Source organism: Carassius gibelio, chromosome A7 (genome assembly GCF_023724105.1).
Source record: "Carassius gibelio isolate Cgi1373 ecotype wild population from Czech Republic chromosome A7, carGib1.2-hapl.c, whole genome shotgun sequence".
In the NCBI taxonomy this organism is placed as follows: Eukaryota; Metazoa; Chordata; class Actinopteri; order Cypriniformes; family Cyprinidae; genus Carassius; species Carassius gibelio.
Window position 1 is genome coordinate 32,819,903 of NC_068377.1, and position 14,535 is coordinate 32,834,437.

Here is a 14,535-nt window from a genome sequence, read left to right on the forward strand (position 1 = left end):
TAAATGCGACTTATAGTCCAGAGCAATTTATATATGTTTTTTTCCTCGTCATGACGTATTTTTGGACTGATGCAACTTATACCGAAAAATACAGTTAACATTATTATTATTATTTATTATGAGAGTAATTGACACAGACTACTTAAATGTTTCACCCAATTCAGCTCAGATCTTCAGACTAATCTGACTCGTGTTGCTTGTATAACTGGCCAGACTTACCTTCCCAAAAAATCCTATTTAATTTTATTTCATAAATTTAACTATATTTATCTATATTTAACTATATTCTGTTATCCAAGGAGACAGAACTATTTGCACTGTATTTATTAGTGGGACAAATTAATATTCATACAATAATTTAACGGGTTCTCTTGCAGGTCTCAGCAGCACAAATTATGTGCCCAGCTACATCTGATTCAAATATTATGCTAATTAACAGTGAGTTGTGGTTTCAGACATTACAGTGCTTCACTCACACTGACTCTTATTCTGCCTGAAAGAATAAAAAGATCAAGCTGAAAGCGGAGAGATTCGACCAATCAGATGAAAGCAGCGTTTCAGCTCCGCCCACAAGTGCGAATGAAATATTGAAGCCATAAACCGAAATGATCAAAACGTACACGGGCCAACTATCTTGTCCTTGAATTTTGCTACATTCATTGCTGGACATTGAATGAAAATGCAATGGTAAGTGTCTTGACTGTGAGTGTTAATGCATTTAAGAAAAATAGCATTTAAATGATCATTTTGCCACAGTTTTTGCTTGAACATGTTAGACATATCTAATCATTTCTGTAATACATTTTAATTTTAATTTTGCAACTTATAAAGCGTTAAAATTAATATTCATTTTACATATTAAAACTGGTGTAGGAAATGGCAAATGAAAATTATGTAATTTAATTTTCATTTTGCACCAAACGTTGCACAAATGTATTGGAAAATGTAAATGTAAATACAGAAATGCATTGCCATTTTACATATTGCATTGTCATTTTGCATATTACATCCCAAATTGAATAATGCTACCCATATGCTTCCATAGGCAACGACGTTCGCGGAAACAAGTGAAGATGACAAACAAGCATATATAAAAAAAAGCCAACATGGAGAAGTTGTGTGAAACAAAGCAAAATCAACTTTACTCACCTATCAAAAAGAAATAAAGTTACCTCGGTGTCCGATTGGAGCACTTCCCACTCCTTGAGTTTCTCTCCACAGATGGAAAGCTGCTCAGATATTTACGCGGGTCCTACCTTTTGCCTGATTATAATCCTTTTTATTTTTTTGTTTCTCTGATATTTTCCTCTTTTTTATCTGCCATCTCTCTCAATCTACAGTCAATATGCTTATTTTTAGCATCTGCTAAATGACTAAATGTAAATATGCGTCCTGTGCACTCAAACTGAGCGCACCCCTTCCCTAGTGCCATCGGCTCGCCTTTTTGTCATATTTCTAAAAAAAAAATCTAAAATACATGTTTGTACTAAAGTAAAAATGGATGATTGATACACCTTTCTCATGGAATCACATAGCAAGCACTTTGATTGTCTTGAACATCATATTTATTTCAATATAAAAGCAACAGAACAGAGATTATACCCCCCCCCCCAAACAAGTGCAACTCAAACAAAGTTTAAAAAATGCACATGACCTCGCGCTCCTTCTTTCTAATCCATTATGCAAATTGCGTTCCATTTCCATGACGTCACATAACAGCCGCGAAATCGCTGAATCTTTCTGAGGATTCATATGCTGATAGGAGTATCATATGTGTACAGACGCTAATTTTCTGAGTGAATTTGCAATACAGAGAGTTAGTTTAGATTCAGTCAAACAACCACAGGGCACAAATTTGATACATTTTCACTGGACAATATCTTCAAGATTATCGTCTGTGTCTGAGGAGAGTGTAGAAAGCCAGTTGAGTGTCATGGAGGCCCCTCCTGTGGAGCAGAGCTCAACAGGTGAATTTAGAAATAAGTTTGAATCTGTTCAACTTTGATTTACACACATCTCACAGATTCAGGAAAGCAATAGATGGGTTATAGTGGGGCATGGAGTTATTTTTGTGGTGTTTCTGTAATTTGCTCTGGAGCTAGGAGAGCACAGGCTGTTTGATGTTTGCTGGTAATTAACACTAGTGGTCGACTTGTGATTTTTACCATTTAAAAATGCACAGAATATAAAAATGGAAATAGAAATGTATGAAATATTCATGAAATAATGTAGATCTATCTATTTGGCAAATATAAATAAGTTCAATTAACACCAAGAGCTAATGTTTCAGTTTTTTTTCATTTTAGTGCTTCAACTTATTTCAGTTAGTTGCCAAGGCAATTAAAAATGTTTTAGTTTTAGTTAATGATGAAAACCCTGGGTCATATTTGTCACTAATAGTATTTTCTATTTGTTTTTCTTAGTTTCAGAAAAGCATGCCAGCAAGCGGAAGAACATAATTTCATGTTTCTTCAAGAAAGTACGTAAGGCTGTGAAGCTTCCCATCTGCTCCAAGAACACAGTGGACTGTCTACCACAGCAGGACCCACAGTTTGACAACTCTACACCTAGCCTGGAAGGGTGGAGCGATGCCGCTTTATCCAGTTCGGATGGCTGCCCAGAGCAGTCCAGCTTCACACTTCCAGGTGAAGTGCTTGTTGAACCAGTAAGGGCTTCAGCTTGCCTGAACCTAAAGACAGCATCCAGATTAGATGACTCTATACCTAATGTCATCAATGAGGGCAGTACAGACAGACCGAAATTGGAGGCTTCAGGTGAGAATAATATTGCATTACAAACACGGGACATCCGTGTAGCTAGATCTCCAATAGCTGATATTAAATTTGTTGATATTAGTTACAAAAAAGGGTACAGAAGAACATAGGAAGAGGAGAGGAATCCACTCTTTCTTCAAGAGTGTGTGGAAGGCTATGAAAAAGCCTTTCTGCTGCCAGAACAAAGTGGAGCCTTTTGTGCCTCCACCAGAACTGGATGATCCTGAGCTGTCACCTGTCCCAGAGCCTTCAGACTGCGTCCCAACTAATGGTAAATATGTGATCATTATAACAAGATTAGTTTAATTGAAGTAATGAACTAGTTTCAAATAAGTTTATTTGAAATATGCTTATACTGAAGTTAATTTGCAGTTAGCTGGCATCTACTGTTAGTTTGTGCCTTATTTATTTTTTCTATATTAATATTGTTTATTGTCACAAGGCACCAGTTGTATGAATTAAGACTGTGCCTTTTAAGAATTAACCATCTAGCAGTTAGCCTAGTTTATTATTTTATTTCAATTTGAACTATTTTTTATGCACATTACTTTGTAAGTTATTACAAATCTTGAAGTAGAAAAAAATAACTCATTATACTGCTTTAAGCATTTTATGCAACTTAAAATGATCTAGCAAGCTTTTAGAATGTATAACACACTGTATAATATATTTATATAATACAATATATATGTTATTGTGTATGTGTTTTTCTCTTTTTTGTTCAGAATCCATTAGCACTCGCTATATAATGCAAAATATTATTGGAGAAGGAGGCTATGGCAAAGTGTATGAGGGAATCCGTATTTCCGATGGCAAAAAGGTAGAAGAACATTTTGCTCTTACATTAGAATCTGAAAAAATTTGAGGGAACCTAAAGATTTTAATCTTAAATACTCAGTTCTTCATGGTTAGGTTAAGGTTAGGTGTTAAATATGCTCAACTGTGTTTTTTACCTTTTGCAGGTTGCCATCAAACGTATAAAAAAAACTGTACGGGATCATTATCTTCAAACTGTAAGCTGGCAAAACATAATATGTATTTAGTTGTTTAAGTGCTGATTACTGTAGTTAATTCACTTGTACGTAACATTAAGCATGAATTCAGCTTTGACTCCATTATTAAATCTACAAAGTTCAAAGCATTGTAAAGTACAGTAAATTTAAAAATGATACATATTCTTCAGAGTTTTACCAAACTAACCTTTTGTCTCATCATTTCTGTAGACTGTTCATCCCAAACCTCTCATTACCGAAGTTGCGCTGATGCTAACAATGAGGCAAGGACCCATAAGTCCCTACGTCATCCAACTATATGAGTGGTTCGAGCACCCTCAAGTATTCACTCTCGTGATGGAGAATCCGGATCCCTGCGAGAGCTTGTTGGACTTCATCAACAATAACCCTAACATGAATGAGACAACAGCACGGCTCATCATGTGTCAGGCGGTGCAAGCAGTACTGCACTGCATTGAGCACGGTGTTTTTCATAATGATATTCATCCAGATAATATCCTGTTGAGAAAACACACTTTGGAGCTCAAGTTAATAGACTTTGGCTGTGGTCATCTACTTAGTAGTAATGGCTATAATCGCAGTCAATATAGAGGTGAGCTGGCATTTTGTGTAACAGAGTGTGGAAACCAGTATTTAGTGACAGTATTGCTGATCATGTGATTCTTCTAAGAATTGCTCAATGCTGAACATGTCTTGCTTACAGGAATACAGGCTTACTACCCACCTGAGCTCTTCACCTGTGGCAGATTCTACGCCACCTCTACAAACGTCTGGGCTCTAGGAGTGTTGTTGTATGAGATGGTGAACACGTGTTCTCCATTTTGCAATATAACTGAAATCACACAAGCCGAAATTAGGTTTGAAAACCCAGATTTATCCAAAGGTGAGAGAATAGCACTAACAACACACACATACAGCTTCTGCACAGAAGTAACAAACATTGGTAGAAAATGTCCTGTCTAAAACACAGACTTTAGTATTTACTAATTGATTTTAGAGGTTAGAATTATGTGTTCAGAGTTATGTTTCTAATTATAGTAACTTCCCTTAACCTTAAATTACCGATGTTTCAGCTGTTTTGTGCATGCTAACATTAGTGTCACATGGTAACGACTAACCAGCTCTCTCCTGAAAACAGAATGCCGTGATCTGATCGTCCAGTGCCTAAACCGTGATCCAACTGAACGGCTGACCCTCGATCAGATCTTGCAGCATGACTGGTGTAAAACAGAGGATCTAGAAGAGTCAGAGGATTGAAACTGCATACTGCAAACTGGCTTCAGAGTTGAGCCAGTGTAACAGACAGAGTAGGAAACTACATCTGTGCTGTCATCTTCAATTCTGAATCATATATGATGTAGATTTAAAATGTGATTAGTGAAGTGAGTTCATTTTAACAATCTTTATATACTATAATATATGATGACTAGAAAAAGACCTTAGTGAAGACAGTCAGTGTGAAGAATCCTCTTACTTTCTCTTTCCTAGGGTTGGACACACACCTTCCAGTGAAAAGGCACTATGAATTCACATGCTGATGGAAATTGGAAACTCAAGCCCTTATGTGAACCCATTACTAAAGAATCAGAGAGCTCGGAGCACCCCGGAATTCAGAGCCAGTCCACATCCTTACTGTGCCATCCGAAAATGAGCAGCGATAGCTCTAGACATCACAGCCATAGGTGCTTTGTTTTAAAAGCATAGTTTTAGCTTTGTTTTAAAAGCGTAGTTTGGCAATTTTAAAAGGAATATGTTATTAGGAATCAATAAAAAAGGGCTTTCTAAAAAATTATATCTAATAAAAATATATTTAATAAAAATAATGACAAAAATAATATCTGTTTGTTTTAACATTTTATGAATAATAACAATAACATCTCATTTGGTGGAATGTTTAGCTAAAAAAATTAATTATACAAATATATGGACCATTTACACACACACACGTGTATAAATAAGATAAATGAATAATAAAGAAACATATACTGATTTACATGTAATTGTAGCATAACTCGTCCTGTGTTATTGTATATAACTTTTTACAGTTGCAGTTTTTGTTAATATTTTTAATCTTTTTTTTAATATTATTTTAGCCTTGGCTACTGGCTTAAGTAAAAAGTTGTTATATGTTATTTTACATAGAGGCTGAGGCTTTTATCCTAAGAGGCTTAGGCCAAATCCCAATTCTACCCCTTATGGAGTTTTATTAACACAGTTTGGGAGGAGAATGATCAGATAATCCAATTTGGCACAGGTGCATCTCATTTAGCTAATCATCTTAACTAGCACACAAGTATATATATGTCCAGTCTTCCTACCTCCTGACCTACTACGACAGATTTTCGGCATGGACGGTTTGTCAGCATTTAGGTCACTCAGTCTGTCATCTTATCACAGACCCAATTTTCCTTCCGACGAAGAGATCTATACTGGGGATTTTTTCAGATCTGCCGCTTTATTGCTGGACCAATGATCACTCCTACCCCACTAAACACTGCCGCTGAACACCAACAAGTGTCATCGCAACAGCTGCTCTTCTCGCCAAGCCACACGTTGTGGCTAAAAGACTGTGCAAAGCCCCTAGCTCGCATCACTTCTCACCACATCAAGCCTCTCTCGCTTCCAGTTCGATGCTGCTCAGTTCAGTGTCTGCTCCCGCAGGAGCCTTTACTGTATCTCCCCACCGCCACAGCAGTGTCTGCTCCCGCAGGAGCCTTTACTGTATCTCCCCACCGCCACAGCAGTGTCTGCTCCCGCAGGAGCCTTTACTGTATCTCCCAAATGCCACAGCAGTGTCTGCTCCCGCAGGAGCCTTTACTGTATCTCCCCACCGCCACAGCAGTGTCTGCTCCCGCAGGAGCCTTTACTGTATCTCCCCACTGTAGTGTCATCCCCCTCAGGAGCCAAAAAAAAAAAAAAGACCCAAAGAACACAAAAAAAAAAAATCGCATACGTAGGCGATTCTAGCCGAATCTGTATGCATGAGACTGTCTGAATACCGGCAGAATTCACATTTCTGTTGTAAAAAGAGAAAAATTGTGCAGAAGTATTATTTGCTGTTATGCATGTGTCTGAAGCTGCAGTTGCTGTGTGACGCGTGTTCAAAAAAGAAAAACTGGACGCGCTCTGAGAGAGGGTCGTTAAAATCAATTTCCTATTTTTGTTTTTGAAATTTGTGTTGGTTGGTCCAATCGATTCGGCAATAGATTTTCGAAGTTTTAGACTAGATGGGAGAAATGATCTGGGCACGGTTTTTCCAGAACTTCGTGCCAAGTTAAAGCGATGTCGAGCTGTTTTAATGAATGTACTGTATTATGACCGAGAACATTTTGTTTACTGCAGCCATTATTACCAAGCGCGAATTGTTGACTCTGACAGTGTATGGGAGCATGAGATGAAGCGAAATCACAGGCCATAGTGTAACATCCGTGTAAACCAAGGACAGTAAAAGAAATGGACACAGCGACCTCATTGGAATCAACAGAGAGTGAAGTCAATTAGAAGCACGCACTTCCTGGGGGTCCAGCGTACTGTGCAGACTCAAACTGAGCTTCATGACGTAGATGTCACATGAGCAACCTGTAAGTCTTCTAATCGCTGTGCCAAGAGAAATCTGAATCACCCACCGAATCTTGCAGAGAAGGTGAGCGTGAACAGGAGCAAATTTTGGTAAGTATTCTGATTAATTATCTCTCTATGCCTCCGCAATATTATTAACTCGTCCTTCTCTTCAGGTCACATCCGAAAACCATTCAAGCTGGCCTCTTATCAGGGGTGCAGATAGGATTTTTTAACTGGGGGGGGGCAAAGCTGTCCAGCAGTAAAATTTTTGCAGTCCAGAAAAATCACTAGCTCAGTCACAGATGATAGTACAGGTGTATCTCAAAAAAATTAGAATATCATAGAAAAGATCTTTATTTTTTGTAATTTAATTTAAAAAAGCAAACTTTCTTATATTCTACTGTCATTCATTGCACGCAACTGAAATATTTCAAGAGTTTTTTTTTTCTTCTAATGGTTACAACTTACAGCTTAGGAAAATAAAAAATTTAGTATCTCAAAAAATAAATATTCTTTTTTGAGTTTGATTAGTTTTATTAATTTTGAGTATAAATACTGGGTAGCTCTTGAGCTAGTTTAGAACATGTAACAGTTGTCCATAAGACGATCATGTGTTTCCGTTCATGAGCTTTTATAAAAATAAAGATATTATCATTCATTCTAAATGTGACGTTACTACTGTGGCTACAAATAAACAGAAACAGACTCAACTGAATAAGCAGGCTATTTTCATAAGCATTAATGAATAAATAAAATAGAAATACATGTAAGTGTATTTACGTGTGATTAATTTTGAGTCCTGATAAATTATTTCATTATGATCAACGTATCACTTATTCTATAGTAAAACATCGATGCTTTTGAATTTGAATATTTAACAAAGCATGCAAACAAACAGCCGCTTTTATCATGTTCAGTGTGATCGTGCATATTCCAGTGATTTATTTCTTATTAGTTTTGTGATAACTTCTCTTTGTTGGTGAAACGATGAGGTTGCATAATGTTGTTCATGAGAGGCATGTAAAGGGCGTGTTTTACTGAAGTGCAGCATAGCTTCAGGCCCTTACTGTGGAAACCCTGCGCTATTCTGGCCTCTGTGCTACTGGCCCGAGGCTATTACCCCGCCCGGCCCGTTTTAAGCCTTGGCTCGCGCTGGCCCGACAGTGGAAATGCGGCTAAAGACACCCTCCACAAGTAGGGTAAGACACAGAAGGTCATTGCTGAAAGGGCTGGCTTTTCACAGAGTGCTATATCAAAATATATTCATAGAAAGTTGACTGGAAGGAAAATGTGTTGGTAGGTAAAGATGGACAAGCAGCATGGATGACCACAGCCTTGTGAAGATTGTCAGGGAAAGCCGATTCAAGAACTTGGGAGAGCTTCACAAGGAGTGTAATGAAGCCATAGTCAGCGCATCAAGAGTCACACGCTCAGATGTCTTCAGGAAATGGGCTACACCTGTCACATTCCTAGAACCAAGCCACTCCCGAACCAAATTTTGCATTTCATTTGGAAATCAAGGTCTGGAGTCTGGAGGAAAACCTGAGAGGCACGAGAATCCAAAGTCCAGTGAGAAGTTTCTGAAGTCAGTGATGATTTGGGGAGCTGTGACGTCTGCTGGTGTTGGTCCATTGTGTTTTATAAAGTCCAAAGTCAATGCAGCCATCTACCAGGAGATTTTGTAGTACTTTTATGCTTCCATCTGCTGACAAGCTTTATGGAGATGCTGATTTTATTTTGCGGCAGGACTTTCCCACAGTGCCAAAACCACTTCCAAGTGTTTTGCTGACCATGATATCACAGAGAATCTATGGGGTATTGTGAAGAGGAAGAGGTATTGTAACATCTGAAAAACAATAAAGAGGAGCTGAAGGCCGCTATTTTGAAAAAATATTCCAATTTGGAATTTTTCTAAACTGCAAGTGGTTACCATCAGAATTAAAACAAAAAAGTCTTGAAATATTTCAGTTTGTGTGCAATTAATCTAGAATATAAGAAAGTTAGCTTTTATTTGGTTTTCCATGATATAATTTTTTTTTTGAGATGCACCTGTATATGATCACTATGGTTACCGCTGCAGCACAATTGAGGCCGTTACCAGCTCCTCATAGGAACCAGGGGTCAGGAGTCATAGCACATACACACACCCGAACGTAAACGTCAGTGGCAGCAACATCGTCATGTGTGTTTATTGATAACAGAACATGTGAAGTGAGAAGGTGGGTACAATGTAATGGTTTTATTCTTATTCTGCTTCAGCCTGCTTCTGACCTGACACAATTTTTTTAGAATCAAAACACACACCCATACCCCAACAGGATCTGCTACAGTGGCAGAGAGAGCTAAACGTGCTGCAAATGATAAAAACACCTGCAAATTATGAAAACATCTTCATCAATTTGACAACACGGCGCTGCAAATACTCACTATACAAACAAATAAAGAAATGTGCTGCAAAAACACAGACTACATCGGAAATATTTAAGTGAACCATAAAGTGAAAAACATGGCTGGGACATAATTTATCAATGTTTGCTCTGAAAAGATCTTTATTTTAACATCCTGATCATACGACATCTTAGCTTTTTTGTTTTTGTTGCTTTTTTGTGTGAATATTATTAGCCTAAATAAGCTGACTAAAGACACAATTTACTGTAACTGTGAAAGGTTATGTAAGCTAACTTTTACAACTTTCCTTGCAAAAACTAACCATATCCTATGGTTTTACTATTGAAATTAATTAATTAATAAATATTATTATAATTTATTATATAAAAAGCAAACAAAAATGGTTACTGCAATCATGCACAAATTAACCATGGATTTATTACTCTAACCATAGTTTAACCATGGTATTTGTACAACTGTGATAACACAAAAATGGTAAATCAATACGACAAAAATTTATTTTTCGTTTTGTTGGGGTAATTTGCTGGTGCTTTTTCTATTTGAATGTGTTTTGTGACGTTGCAGCGCGTTGAGCTCTCTCGGCCACTGTGCCTCCTCCCTATATTGAAATCTTCGACCCACACGGACACACGCCACCATGGCAACGACGTTCGCGGAAAAAAGCATATAAAAAAAAGCCAACATGGAAAAGTTGTGTGAAACAAAGCAAAATCAACTTTACTCACCTATCAAAAATAAATAAAGTAACCTCGGTGTCCGATTCGAGCACTTCCCACTCCTTGAGTTTCTCTCCACCGATGGAAAGCTGCTCAGATATTTACGCGGGTCCTACCTTTTGCCTGATTATAATCCTTTTTATTTTTTTGTTTCTCTGATATTTTCCTCTTTTTTATCTGCCATCTCTCTCAATCTACAGTCAATATGCTTATTTCTAGCATCTGCTAAATGACTAAATGTAAATATGCGTCCTGTGCACTCAAACTGAGCGCACCCCTTCCCTAGTGCCATCTGCTCGCCTTTTTGTCATATTTTTAAAAAAAAATCTAAAATACATGTTTGTACTAAAGTAAAAATGGATGATTGATACATCTTTCACATGGAATCAAATAGCAAGCACTTTGATTGTCTTGATCATCATTTTTATTTCAATATAAAAGCAACAGAACTGAGATTATACCCCCCCCCCCCCCTCAAGCAAGTGCAACTCAAACAAAGTTTAAAAAATGCACATGACGTCGCGCTCCTTATTTCTAATCCATTATGCAAATTGCGTTCCATTTCCATGACGTCACACAGCAGCCGCGATATCGCTGAATCTTTCTGAGGATTCATATGCTGATAGGAGTATCATATGTGTACAGACGCTAATTTTCGGAGTGAATTTACAATACAGAGAGTTAGTGTAGCTTCAGGCAAACAACCACAGGGCACAAATTTGATACATTTTCACTGGACAATATCTTCAAGATCAGAGGTGGGTAGTAACGAGTTACATTTACTTCGTTACATTTACTTGAGTAATTTTTCGGGGTAACGAATACTTTTCGGAGTATATTTAAAGATGGGTACTTTATACTCTTACTTGAGTACATTTTTTGGGAAAAATCTGTACTTTTACTTCGTTACTGTGGGCGACGCCCCTCTCGTTACTTTATCTTAATGCAATAAATGCTTCAGTTTATTCCAAACGCGCCGTCTACTTTTCTCTGGACAATGAGCGATGCCCATTCGCGAATGATTCATTCTTTTGGGTCAACTCTGTTCAAAGGCTTGATCAAACCAATTGGCAAACGAGTGAATTGGTTCATGAATCAGTTTGATTGAGTCGTTCAGTTCCATGCTGCACGCGCTGAGCTCTGAAGCGGTTCACTCAGAGTTGTAACGTTTAAGAATATTAGCAGCGTTGAAAACGGGGCTATGGAACTGCACTGAATTGAAAGCTAATCTGCAAAGGCTATTCTTTGCTTGCGATGGAGATCCTTATTAGATGAACGCGTGTGCTGTCTACTGTTTAACAGGTAATAACTTGGACTACATTCGATTACAGTACACGATACCACTGTGACATTAGTTTGTTGTACGTGTGTGGCTTATAACAGGTTGAATGCAGCTTCCAAAAGACAAAGAATAGCCGATTAAGATTTTATTAATTTTAATACAATCACACCAGTGCGAGTACGTTCAGCAAGTCATATCATCAGCTGCTAAATTCAGATCTGTGATCGCTTGCTGGCGCTGAGCCAGAGACAGACGCGTTTTTACAGCGCTGCGCATTAACCAATCACACACGGTTCTGTTGAGCTTTTGAATGCAATGGCCAATCAGAGGTGTTCCGATGAGTCATCGCTGAAATGCCGGTGCTTCCTTCACTCGCTCACTTACTGAATACCTCTTTCTGCCGAATTCTCTCGTCAGAAACAACAAAGTGCAGATGTGTGTACGAATCTATAATTAAGATATTGATTTCACAGTGTTAACAGTTTCAGTGATTTTAATGGTAGTTTCTGAGAGTGAATGAAATCTAGACTGTCAGTGAAAATTATGTTTAATAATGTAAATGTTATTTGCTCTCTTTCTGAACAATGAAAGATTAGTAGCAATATTTATATCACATTAACTTTCAATGTTAAATTCACATTTAAAATAAAGTCAGTCGTATTAAAAATATGTTATGGCATGACACCTATATTTGTTACTTAAATAAACAGACAGGGTTTTATAATAAATTACATAAATTGGATTAAAGGCTGATGAAATATATACATTTATACACACACACATACATTACATACATTTTTTGTCTATATATCTATATAAAAAAAGGCTCCGTATATATGACCCAAAGTAACTAGTAACTAACTACTTGAGTAGATTTTTTATCCGATACTCTTTTACTCTTACTCAAGTAACTATTCAAGACTAGTACTTTTACTTTTACTTGAGTAAATATTTCTAGAATTACTTTTACTTTTACTTGAGTAAAGTTTTTGGGTACTCTACCCACCTCTGTTCAAGATTATCGTCCGTGTCTGAGGAGAGTGTAGAGAGCCAGTTGAGTGTCATGGAGGCCCCTCCTGTGGAGCAGAGCTCAACAGGTGAATTTAGAAATAAGTTTGAATCTGTTCAACTTTGATTTACACACATCTCACAGATTCAGGAAAGCAATAGATGGGTTATAGTGGGGCATGGAGTTATTTTTGTGGTGTTTCTGTAATTTACTCTCGAGCTAGGAGAGCACAGGCTGTTTGATGTTTGCTGGTAATTAACACTAGTGGTCGACTTGTGATTTTTACCATTTAAAAATGCACAGAATATAAAAATGGAAATAGAAATGTATGAAATATTCATGAAATAATGTAGATCTATCTATTTGGCAAATATAAATAAGTTCAATTAACACCAAGAGCTAATGTTTCAGTTTTTTTTTCTTCAGTCATTTTAGTGCTTCAACTTATTTCAGTTAGTTGCCAAGGCAATTAAAAATGTTTTAGTTTTAGTTAATGATGAAAACCCTGGGTCATATTTGTCACTAATAGTATTTTCTATTTGTTTTTCTTAGTTTCAGAAAAGCATGCCAGCAAGTGGAAGAAGAACATAATTTCTTGTTTCTTCAAGAAAGTACGTAAGGCTGTGAAGCTTCCCATCTGCTCCAAGAACACAGTGGACTGTCTACCACAGCAGGACCCACAGTTTGACAACTCTACACCTAACCTGGAAGGGTGGAGTGATGCCGCTTTATCCAGTTCGGATGGCTGCCCAGAGCAGTCCAGCTTCACACTTCCAGGTGAAGTGCTTGTTGAGCCAGTAAGGGCTTCAGCTTGCCTGAAACTAAAGACAGCATCCAGATTAGATGACTCTATACCTAATGTCATCAATGAGGGCAGTACAGACAGACCGAAATTGGAGGCTTCAGGTGAGAATAATATTGCATTACAAACACGGGACATCCGTGTAGCTAGATCTCCAATAGCTGATATTAAATTTGTTGATATTAGTTACAAAAAAGGGTACAGAAGAACATAGGAAGAGGAGAGGAATCCACTCTTTCTTCAAGAGTGTGTGGAAGGCTATGAAAAAGCCTTTCTGCTGCCAGAACAAAGTGGAGCCTTTTGTGCCTCCACCAGAACTGGATGATCCTGAGCTGTCACCTGTCCCAGAGCTTTCAGACTGCGTCCCAACTAATGGTAAATATGTGATCATTATAACAAGATTAGTGTAATTGAAGTAATAAACTAGTTTCAAATAAGTTTATTTGAAATATGCTTATACTGAAGTTAATTCTGCTGTTAGTTTGTGCCTTATTTATTTTTTCTATATTAATATTGTTTATTGTCACAAGGCACCAGTTGTATGAATTAAGACTGTGCCTTTTAAGAATTAACCATCTAGCAGTTAGCCTAGTTTATTATTTTATTTCGATTAGAACTATTTTTTTTCTGCACAATACTTTTTAAGTTATTACAAATCTTGAAGTAGAAAAATGAATAACTCATTATACTGCTTTAAGCATTTTATGTAACTAAAAATGATCTAGCAAGCTTTTATAACGTATAACACAGTGTATAACATATTTATATAATACAATATATTCTGGTGTATGTTTTTTTTTTTTCATCTTCAGAATCCATTAGCACTCGCTATATAGTGCAAAATATTATTGGAGAAGGAGGCTATGGCAAAGTGTATGAGGGAATCCGTATTTCCGATGGCAAAAAGGTAGAAGAACATTTTGCTCTTACATTGGAGACTGAATTTTTTTTTGAGGGAACCTAAAGATT

At 37.2% G+C, this 14,535-nt stretch overlaps 1 long non-coding RNA gene across 1 annotated transcript; it reads left to right on the top strand.

The window, feature by feature from the left end:
* The first annotated feature begins 2,468 nt into the window (after positions 1 to 2,468).
* LOC128017301 (uncharacterized) lies at positions 2,469 to 13,588 on the top strand. Its single transcript, XR_008184390.1, has 2 exons — positions 2,469 to 2,645; positions 13,542 to 13,588. It is a non-coding gene; the product is annotated as an uncharacterized LOC128017301 (long non-coding RNA).
* Positions 13,589 to 14,535: the final 947 nt, after the last annotated feature.